The sequence below is a fragment of the Electrophorus electricus genome, chromosome 12 (genome assembly GCF_041902795.1).
Source record: "Electrophorus electricus isolate QZ-2024a chromosome 12, ASM4190279v1, whole genome shotgun sequence".
NCBI lineage: Eukaryota > Metazoa > Chordata > Actinopteri > Gymnotiformes > Gymnotidae > Electrophorus > Electrophorus electricus.
In genome coordinates, this window is record NC_137508.1 from 22927501 (window position 1) to 22939502 (window position 12002).

Genomic DNA, 12002 nt, shown 5'->3' on the forward strand with positions numbered 1-12002 from the left:
CACGAAGGCTTTCTCCGGCTCTGCCATGGCCACCATGCTCTGGGATCGTAAGCTTGGATAACATAAGCGTCCAAACAACCACATGCTGGGAATCTCGTATGGCGTACTAACCTACTTCTGCTATCTGGGTGTTTGAGTAGAGGTGGGTTAAGAGCATCACTGTGTAACTTGGGCACAGCGAAGGGAAGAGGGAGGAAATCTGCAGAAGCAAGAATTTGTCACTGTCATCTGAGAGAAAACCCCAAACCTGGCAAATAAATCATTTTTATGAGCACTCATCCACCATTATCACTGACTCAGTGCAGACTGGTGGACATGAAACGCATGAGAAACAATTTCATAATGGTGAAAGTTAATATTTTACCGATTTACACACAAATTACAACTCTTTGTGCGTTAGGAATATTAAAACTCTTTTGTTTCTGAAAATCCAAGTGAACATCAGAAAAAAAAGAATTCCTGACTACATATTACCCTCAATATACAACCTCTCCATTCCAAAAATGAACTTAGAAATGTAGGCAGTATATGTATTTTAAACATTTTCTATGGAGTATCATGAAATAAAGAACAACACCATTTAGAAGTGAAGTAACAACCAATATACCCATCTATCAGTAATAAACTCCAACAAATAATCTCATCTATCAGTAATAAATACCAATCAATACACCCATCTATCAGTAATAAATACCAATCAATACCCCATCTATCAGTAATAAACACCAATCAATACCTCCATCTGTCAGTAATAAATACCAATCAATACCCCCATCTATTAGTAATAAACACCAATCAATATTTCTATCTCTTAGTAATAAAGACAAATCAATATATATATGGAAGCATATTCTTTCTTCTGAAGTTCTTAATAACCCTAGTAAAATGGGAAGAGCTGGAAATCTCATAAGAAAATCAAAATAAATATTGGAGCCTGCCAAGGGTCACTAAGGTGAAATATTTGGGGAACAGAGTAATCTGTAGCCATTTTTTAATCTGTGCCATCTTTTAAGAATTTCATGAAATGTAACATTAGCACTAAATAATGTCGATGCAGATCTAGGAGCTTGCCTGTTTACAAATCAGTGAGCAATTTAAATCTGATAATACAGTTTCTGTATCTGGATGTCTTGATTGCACAGATTACAGTTTTGTGCAAACAATTTGCTAAATTGACAGTACCATTTATAAATCCATTGGCACCGTTAAATTGAGCGTACAATTCATTGGTACCGATTATTAAAACAAGGCCACAGTTAACAAATCTGCAGGTACAGTTTATAAATTGAGAGTACAGATTTCTAAACTGCGGGTACGGATTTCCCTCTTCTCCACATATTTCTCCATAGTGACCCCTGGAAGCGCCGTAAAACCCGTGACAGGAAAATGTTACTGCACCATAAAATATATGGGGTCATATTGTCAGATATGAAAATGCAATGCTGTCTGACCAGGTAACAGTGAAGTTAATGGGGGTGCTTTCATTGTGCACATTTATAAGATGAGGACTTCTTGAGCAGGGTGAGCGTGTACCTTTCTGTGTGCCTTTTCTCTCCTCTGATGACTTTTTGGTGGAATCACATGAAGCGATTCACTATCCAGTAGAGTAAAATATATAGTCTTTATAAACAAACTTTTGCATGCCGTGTCTACTACAGATTCATAACTAAAGTCAAAAGGGCTCTGAGTGCATGTTTAACTCTTGATCTCCCACTGTATGTGTGTGTTTGATCTACTGCTCTTTGTAATCACATGCTGGTTCAATGGCCTTTGAAGAATTATGCGTTGGGCCGACAGCTCAGCTTGCTCCGTGGTTAAAGCCTTCACCAGATGGAGAAGCACTGTCTGTTGTTTCACCTGGTGTCAAGTGGATTACATCATGCATCCGTAGCCTCAGGCTAGCCTGGCCCTTCCGGTATTTTAAAGCCGATATATAACACGGCGCTTTAATCCAGTCCCCCGCTTCGCTCGGGCTGTCCTTCCGTCTGCCAGCTGTGCCGTGCTCTGGTCCTCCTGTACGCCCTCACCATGCAGGCTCTGGACGTGCGTGTTTATGGCTGGGCTCCGCTGTCGCCGGGTTCTTCCACGCTAACCCGCCTGCTGTTTACGGGGCCTCTGGTGCACGGTACCAGTAGTGTGCTGCATGTGTCGGGCTGCCTGTGGTGAAGCACTCTTCAGCACCATGGACAGTGGTGATGCAGGGGGTCATGGAGATGTAACAGACTCCTCTACTCCACATTCAGCCCGAGGGTCTAGGAAGGAGACTCACGTTAGCAAGGGAGAAGTACAGATAAAAGCATGAGGAAGAAGACAGGCAGAAGGAGGACAAGAATAACAAGGAGGAGATTGAAACTCTTTTTCTCAGAATGAGGCAAAGTGGGGGGATGTACAGAAACTTGGCTTCCTTTCAAATATTTTATTTGCAACACTTGTCCCATTTAAGGGTTTTTAAACCAAAACGTACTGATATATTTTGGTCCTAATTAGTGCATTTTCTTAAGGATAAGAGGATATTCTAGTATGTACAAAGTACATAATTAATAGGCAGTGAAAGTTAAATGTCTTCTGGGTGTTAAGCATTAATTGCCTTTGCAAATTAACATACCCAACTAGTCCCTTTATCCTCTGTGAAATCCTTAATTTAAAACACTGGAAAATACATGACCTCTATTCAGACAGAAGGAAAGACAGAAAGACAGACAGAGATAGACCAACAGAAAGAAAAGGAGAAAGAGGCACGAGGGAGAGAAAAAAAGAAAGGAGGGGTGAGAGAGAGAGAGAGAGAGAGAGAGAGAGAGTGGTAGAATGGGAGGGAGACAGGAAGAGAGAAATGAATAAATATATCGATGGAGCTAAAGTAACTATGGAGGTCAAGGGACACTATGTTTTTCTGATCTGCTAAATTCTTTGATCGTTTAAAATTCTTTGATTTGCTCAATGTTCCAACCTCATCATCTGGTTAAATCATCCGGTAATAATAATCAAACACTACAGCCATCAATGTTCATTTTACACAAAAATAACAGTCAAAAAAACAGTCATGTCCAGTGATGGAAGCAGTCGTCTAATAGCTCCATGCCGAACCGTCAATTTGGAAAACATTACCTGCTTCTTTTATGTGGTGTCATTTGCAAGCTTGAAGGTGCATTCTCCCCTGATGCACCGTGGCATTCCTCATGGCACTGAGTGTGTTGTCTAGCGTGTGTCTTTGTCAGACTAGGGGCTACTGGAAGTCTTGTGTTTATGTGCACCGATCACAGCTGCATTCACCCATGAGGAACGAAGGAGGACTGCTAGCTATCTCTGACGATTGTACGTCTAGGTTTGGGTCACATTTCTTGGTGAAGTACACTATGAAAATGCCAGATTATTGGATATATTATTGGAATATTTTGTAATACAGTCTATTGTATTATACAGTATACAAGACATTATGTAATACACTCTACTGTCTTATACAATATAGAGGGTAATATTGTGGTTTTGCTACCTGCCCTCTGTAGTAGTCGAACTCCTATATGCTGTTTGTAGTATATGTCTTTATGTGTGTGTAGTATACGTGTATATGTCTGTGTAGTATATGATTATGTAATACATTTATATATGTATATGTAGTATATGTGTGTATGTATATATAGTATATGCGTATATGTGTATGTAGCATATGTGTTTGTATGTGTTTGTGCTATGTAGCATATATGTATGTGGTATGTGCATATATGTCTATGTAATACATTATATATGTGTACGTAGTATATGTTTATATACATATGTAGCATATATGTGTATATATAGTATGTGTTAATAGTATTTATGTAGCATGTGTGTGTACTATATGTAGTAGACCCAGGAAAAGGCAGGTTCCCAAAATATCCTGTATCGATTCATACAAAATGCTCACTTGTGATGTGCTGCAGCTGCGTATGGTAGGTGGGGGGTGGATGAATGAAGGTTCTGCCTCCATATACTGTTACAAGCTGGAAAGTTTCATTTTTAAATACATAAATATTACATATTAAATGTGAGTAGAACTAATTTGCATGCATTCCAAATTTAATATAAGAGTCGGATTTGTAGATATGCCATCTCCTGCAGCCGCAGGCAGAGAACCTTCTGCCATCAACCTTCTGTTGATGTGTCTTCCTGCACATCCAGCAGCGGATGCAGGACACGGCAGTAATGAGACAAGGCACGGTGGTCTGACGGGTACCCTCCACAATGCCAAGCCTGGGAAACTCAGCCTTTTGTCTGGTGGGGTTAGGGGATTTCAAAAGCACCCTTACACACTCTCACACACGGGTGTGCACACACACTCACACACACACAAATATATGCTGCAGTGGAGAGTAGAATCATAGGGCATATCAAGATGACTCCAGTAAATCTAATGCTTCATAGCTTAAAGTACAAAGCCATGTAGGCAGTGCAGGTGGAAACACAGGAAAGTGTTTAATGGATGGATGGATGGATGGATGGATGGATATGGATGTTGCCCGCTCAAACTGCAACTGTGCAGCAGCTTTTCTTATCCTCTTTACATGTGGACAGAAAAGGAGAGAAGACACAGTCTTCTGTCAAGAAACAGTTTAAGCAGGTGGTTGAGGGCTTTCACTGCACACTGCTTGCTAGAGCAGGTTCTGTATCTTCCTGACTTCAGACTCGATAGGTTGTGACTCAGGCATAAGGGGTAACAAACTGGTAACAAACTGGTAATATACTGGTGAGAGTCACATCGATCCTCAATGTAGAACATCTGCAGTATAAAACTGATTTCTTTGTCAGTGTGAACACCTATGAGGTCAAAATTGTCAGTAAAATGTAGACTAGATTTTTTAGGTCTTAAATTGAAATCAAGCTTACTGCATGGTTAAAAAAAATAAGAGATACAACTAATGTGTGATCGCTAATCTAATTCTTGTGTCAGTATTCTGTTTCTGTGTAGTCACTATATATGTCATCATTGAGTCAGTGTTTTATTTCTGTGTAACCACTATCACGATTGTGTTATTGCTCTCAAGTTTCACAATGCTGTGTAAAACCATGAAAGTTTCCATAAAGTCGCCATGAGTGAGACAGCCTCATTTTTTTCAGTTCCTGAGGCCTAGATCTTGCTTAAATTCAGTCAGCTTTAAGATTAAGACTATAAATATTACGATTTTTAAAAAATAAAAAGTTCAGGTCAGGACCAGTGAGCCGTACATTCCCACAAAGATAGCAAAACACGTGTGTGGCGCGGTGTGTGTGAGGAACTCCGTGATATGATTTACGTATGCTCTGGTCCGCCAGGCCGCTACAGGGGTCTTTCCACGTATACAGCATCTATCATCACCCATACAGCACAAGAATACCAAAATGGATCCTGAGCTGGTGCAGGCTATGAGCCAGAAACAGTCCATCACACAGAAGGAGCAGAAATAAAATATTATTGCATTAAGCATTCGGCATGAGAGATGCTTACTTCACTTACAGAATGCATGGCCGAATGCACACCAACGTCCACAAACCGTAGCATTATACAACATCCAAACATTTCCACTTACCATAATAGGGATGGATTTAATACAGAATCATATGCAGAAGAACTGAAATTTTAATATCTGTTATGACTGACACCACCAAAACAATTTTGGTACAGTTATGAAAAGATGCGATATCTGCATCTAATGACACTGTCAGCTGAAGTCTTGAAAGTGAAAATCTTCTCTTAAAGGAGATTCTCTAGTCTCATCTTCAGATCAAATCCAGTGGATTAATTCAACTGCAAATCTTCATCACTATAGTCTTCATGTGGAAAAACTCAATTTGATTCGGCTATGAGTTTAAAAGGTCTTATATATCCAAAACGATGATATAAACCAAAACACAGGACAAATGTTGCTGCCAGTGGTTCTGCTACAAGCTCTGACAATAAACAAAATAATTTGACTACATTTGAGTTTGGAGTCATAAAATGTGAAGTTGCATTTTCAAACAAGGTGTCAATTTGTCTTATCCAGAACTCAGTAAACTCAATTTGCTCATTAAAAATAATCTTTAGATGTACTTATGACTGAATTTGTGTCAGTCTAATTTGTCTCATGTTAACATTGTACTGTTTGTCCTTGAAGTCAACTTTTTCACTTGTTTCCGCTACACTTAACTCGTTTAGGTTAGCGATGTGATAAATAAAGAACACATTTTAAGCATTCACTTTTGAGATTTTTTTTTTTTTAACAGCATATGACTTCCATACATCTCGTAGGCATTTGTCACCATCCAGAGGAGTCACCTCCATTCTTCAGCTCGGCGGCGTAATTGCAGCTCTCTCTAGGCCTCCCTTTCTGCGTGCAGGGTCAAGAGATGAAGGTTGAATGCGGGACGAGTGGAGACAAGCGACGGAGGCAGACGATTTCTTGTCAGGGAGACAATCACGACGAGCCACTTCTTTCCCCGGTGTCAGACGTCTGATTGTCGGAGGGAAAAGCGAACCGCTCTCAGACTTCGATTGTATATGAAAACATCGCCGTGAGTGCTTCAGGGAAAATGCGCTGCTGGCACTTCTGAAAAAGCAGCGGTTTTTTTTTTTCTGGTTTAACGGGAGCTGGACGTGGGCTCGCACTTGCCGCAGTGATAGGGACTCATCTCCCACTTGCCGAGGCCTTCATCACGCGATCCCCATCCATGCTTATTTCTGGCCACTCCTCTTCCCTCCTGTGCTGAGGATTTGGAAGTGATGCTCCATGGAGGTGACGTTCTACCAAACGGATTTTAGGAAGGATTCATCCCCAGCTCTCTGGTGTTTTTTTTATAAAAACAGAAAGAAATATTCTGGGGTTTTTTTTTTTGTTTTTGTTTTTGTGGAACTCTGAAAGCGGCACTAAAAGCAAACGTCGACCAAGGTGCGAACTGAGTGTCTCTCCTAACAAGCAGCATGAATAAGCGTCACTGGAGGATATCAACATAATTAGTCTGATGAATTCAGTTCCCTCACTGGCATGCACATCTTGAGTCTCCTAAATACATTGCGGTTAACGCTGTTCCCTCTGTCTGCTGTTAATCGTCCGTCCCGAGTCTGGATGGACGAGGATCGTGGCGACATTAATGTTACTGGACATTTGTGCCAAAATGTGGACGTTTTACCAGGAGAAAAGAACACAGAATAAGAGAGACTGGGTCACGCTGCCAGACACGCAGGTCCAAGAGAAGAGTCATGGCAGACAAATCTGCACACCTGTGCTTCTTTTACTTGTCTGAGGGTCCTGTATATCTCAAAAAACTCTTGTATAGTATGTTCCTCTTGTCTAATTCCCATCTCCTGCATCAAAGAACAGTTCCACGAAGAGAGACGACCCAGATAATAATGTTATTACACGCAGTGAGTTAAAGTCAGTAGCCAGTTTCTGAATCCCATAAATCACTCAACACTGTTGAGGACTTTGTCCATGATCTGTGCAGTGAACCCTGCGCTGAGTAGATAAAGGATTTTGCACTTCTGTTATCATTGCTGTCACACATTAGAATGTTTTTTTCCTGTGCGCTTGCTTTGTGGAATTTTCGCGACATTAATGCTTTGGCGATGTTAGGGCATTGTGCGGGACCCTCTGTCGCGCACATCCTCCACATTTTAGCTCACTAACCCTACAGCCCAGAGCAACCTGCCGTGAAATGAACGGAAAGCCCCTCCTGGTAAATGTTTGGTTTATTTTTGGAATTAGCATATAAAATGTAATTAAAAATAAGTAGCCCGACTTTGGCATCCCGTGCGTGAAACGGTGCGTTCCGATAAAGTCGCGATGTGACGGCAGTATTAATTAGGGAGCTCTGGCGTGTCAGCAAATGAAATCGGATCCCTGGACGAGGTACAATGTCACAGAGCTAGGAGCTAATTTACAAAACTATTCAATTAATGTTTAGTAAGGCAGCTTATCAAGAAAACGTAGAACATTAGCACCGACATACTAAATTAAACACAAGGAGGGATGTGTAGCCTGCATAATATTAGGCTAGGGTAGTGTAATGAACCCGAGGACACGTCTCTAATGCAGTTAGAAAGCAGGTCATTGCCATGATATAACTAATGCCATGATATAACATGATGTAACTAATGGCTTCCAACGTATCAGAGCCTATGTCCTCTTTGGAGTTATAGACTATTATTAAAATAAAGTGTTCATTTATATATTATGTTCTTTCCTTTTTTCCCAAGCTTAAAGACACAGCTAATGTCACACATTTGGTACTGCTTTTTGTTTGTTTCTAATGTTTAATAACACTTTCTTCACTCATGCATATATTTGATCACTTTTTAACAAGAAACAATTTATCATTCTTATTGATAAATCTCAATAATAAGGATGTGCTGGGGAAATGCACCGGGAGAGTCTCGTGCTGTGGAGGAAGGAGAGTTCGCCCAGGCTGGTTTGCATGAATACGTCTCAATCTCACCTCCCCAGACCGTGATGCCCGTTATCTTCGTTTGCTCTCCGTCTCTCACCAGCCGGCCTGTTCTTTCCATTTGTCTGGGCTTTATGTCCATGCCCTGATGTCCGGTGTAAATCCCCTGCTTCTTCGCCATAACTCACGCGCTTTGTCTCGCCTGTTAGGCACCAGTTAATTACAAATGATTTACGGCGAACACCTCACGCCCCAAATATACAACCCCGTCTTCACGGCAGGGCGTAATTCAAGAGCAGTGGCACACTGACGGGGGAAAGAATGAGACCTTTTAAAAGATTTGGTAGGTTTTACAATCACTGTCTGCGATGAAATGGAAATTTTATTACAGGCATGAATATGAATTCTAACTGTTGGACCATGTTTTATTCACAAGAGCCCTTGATCATCCTGGGTGTCTGCGTTCCCCCCCCCCCCCCCCCCCCCCCATCATGTCAAGCAGAGCTCTAAAAACCTCCCGTGTGTGTCTCTGTTTGCGAATATCTGCACAGCACAGTGCACGTGCCTTTTTTTTCCTCGATGCAATTTCGTTAGTTGATGCGATACCTTACGAGGTTTTTGCAGGTAGAAGTCAGATACCTGGCCCGACGGAAGCACACGCTGCAATAGGCCCGCCCTGTGTTTGTCCGTCTCCGTCGGGCGCTTCCTCCCGACCACCGCCAGGTGCGCTCTCAGCACGGGCGTGTGATAAAACGAGCCTTCGAGCGCCCCCATACCGGGGCTTGGACAGGTGTTACTATGGAAACCGCACTCCCGGCCCGGTCTAGTAGCCCTAGCTCCCGGCGCGTGGATAAGCACAGCGTTTGGCAGCTTGGAATTGGTGCACTTTTACACACCCAGCTCTGAAATGCGTTTTGGGGCCATAAAGAAACTGGTTCCTTCCCCGTATTCTCTCTTAAGGGCAGAACGGTGTGTTTAAGGGATGTTAAAACAACACAGCCAGGTGGCCGTGGGAAATGATCAAATGGTCGTAATCCAAATGGCGTAGTCGTAACAGTGCAATCACCCAAATGAGGCCGGCACCATTTATACGTAATCATTGTCTTTTTTCTATCCAACAAAACTGTCAGCTTGGCGGATGTCACGGAACGCTCGCCTCCCGTGAGTCACGTGGTTTGGCCCACCACGTGCAGTGGGAGGATTCTCATTTGTGGCCACGCCTGCGCACACCTGCACCTGTCTGTGTCTTTAAACCCGCGACAGTGTGTGCAGTGTCGTTGGTCATTGTTGACGTAACATGTTAATGTGGTGTGTTGCTGTTAATGGTAACGTTAAATGTTATTCTCATCATTGTTAGATGTATACATGTTTATCGTGTTGTTTAATGTGAACCGTTTCTTGTTCATGTTCTTAGTTTGTAGTACGTGTGAGCACATATGGACAGATATGACACAGTGAACATGATTCTTGATAACTTTTATTGTACACTTTCTTAGGCTTAAACTCCAAAGAAGTTATAGAATATATATCTGCCACTCCCATTTAAAGACTTCAAAAATGGGATTGTGTGAGCTTGTTATTTAAGCCAACAGATATTACCAATACTATTGAATCCACACAATATGGATGCATGTGAATTTAGACATAAAAGACTCATAGGAGCACATAACATAGGAGCACATAGTTACCATTAACTGTGTTAACCTGCAAATTAACCTTAGAGGAAGTTTTAATATGCTCTCAGTTATGGAGACTGCTATAATGACACAGCGATCTCATTCATTTGTGATTTCGGAGATCCCATCATACAGCTGAGGATTGTGATGTAGGACGGGAGACAGAGAGCCAGTCCTCTAAACAAGCCGCAGCATGTGGGGTTATTTATAGATGGTGGGAGGGGAATGCAAAATTTGCACTGTAATGACATGAGGCCATGCATCATTTCACCCTGTCGAATGTTAGGCTGTGCGGCAAGGGCCATTAGTGCAGGGTAATGGAACTGTGGCATCCAGAAACCTGGAAGGATGGAAAACACACAATTTATACACATACATGTGCATGCACGCACGCACACAAACACACAGTGCTCTTTTAACATACATCAAGGTCTGTGGATGCTGATTAACGGAGCATCGCAGTTTATTTACTTTATCACTCACTGTTCGTAAATAAGGCAACATGACTCACCCTCATTATGACAAAAACCACGGTCCAATCTGAGGTCTCCCTCACCCGTTTGGAAAAGTGTCTGTCGTGGATTAATTCAAAAGAGTGAATGTGTTGGTGCGCAATGTAATGTGGGAGGGGTGATGGGCGAACACACTTGCAAAGTGCCGACGCGCTGGATGGTATGTGAAGTGGAACTAATGAGTGATGCCATAATGAACGTGACTAAGAATATAATGAATAATAGATTTAATAACAAACGTGCAAACCAAAAGCGAAACAAAGGACAGACAGAACAACAGGCTAACAAGGTGAGTAAGGGAACCGGAAATAAGGGGCGTACACTAAGCGAAGAGTAACGGAAAACAACAATAATAAATATAACGATGAGCATAAAGACAAACGGGAATAACACAGAACCGGGCTACGTAAGATGAACAAACAATATTGACGACGAGGATACGGGTAACTGAACTAAACAAGGAAAGCAACATGCAGCAAGGGTAACTAAACACAGAACAAACGAGATCTAACTAGAAACACAATTATCGAGAACAAACGAGATCTGACCAGAAACCAAAGACACTCTATGACGAAGACAATGACCGACAAACAGGATACGTAGGGACGGGGTTTTTATAACACTACAGTCAGGGACAAACTCGAAACAGCTGGCGTGAAAGGGGAGGAGACAGGGAACCATGGAAATGAATGAAAACCCGGAAGTGGTTTGGTTGCCGTGACAACGGGGAATGCTCAGATCTGCGGACCTGACACGCAAGTGTTAGTGCTTTTGTGTACTAGAACGCAACAGGAAAGGGTCAGAAATTGCAATTGCGTGCGAGATTCATTCATAGCACCATGCGTGTTGGAGATTCCTCCCTGTCCTTGTGGTTACACTGTGTGATGTGGAATTGCCATGAGCACACACAGTAAATATGGTTTGGTGGAGACTAAACAACCCTAATACCCAGGTCATATTGCATGATTTTTTTTTATGACAGCACAATGCATGATGAACCTGGTAAACACTCTGGTGGGAGAGGCCTTGGCTTCATGGTTTGTAGCCATCTAGAAGGTTGGATTGCTGGCACAATGAGACGTCTCTGTCAACCACCCTGCTGAGCTGTGGTTTATTCCAGGAGTGTTCTGAATTCAAAAAGCTTTTCACTTAGCATGGTAAATACTCTCTGAAAACAGAAAATATCAAAGGAGTTTTATATATGGCAATCCTGTTGATCTCTCGCCATCATATAATGGTCTCTGCCCATATATATATATGGATAGAGACCCTTCATCAGCTGTAAAATATCCCCCACACCATTACACCACCACTGCCAGACCAGAGTGGCAGTCGGTGTGGTTTTCTGCTTCTGTAGCCCATCTGCTTCAATGTTTGAAGTGTTGTGCATTCAGTGATTCTCTTCTGCAGATCAAACATTGTTATTTGGGTTACTGTTGCC

At 42.0% G+C, this 12002-nt stretch overlaps 1 long non-coding RNA gene across 1 annotated transcript; it reads right to left on the minus strand.

Annotated features, from left to right (window-relative positions):
- Positions 1–9834: 9834 nt before the first annotated feature.
- On the minus strand, positions 9835–11670 carry LOC145660349 (uncharacterized). The gene is made up of 2 exons (XR_014126607.1): positions 10561–11670; positions 9835–10389 (listed from the first exon to the last, which is right to left on the minus strand). It is a non-coding gene; the product is annotated as an uncharacterized LOC145660349 (long non-coding RNA).
- Between the last annotated feature and the right edge of the window lie 332 nt (positions 11671–12002).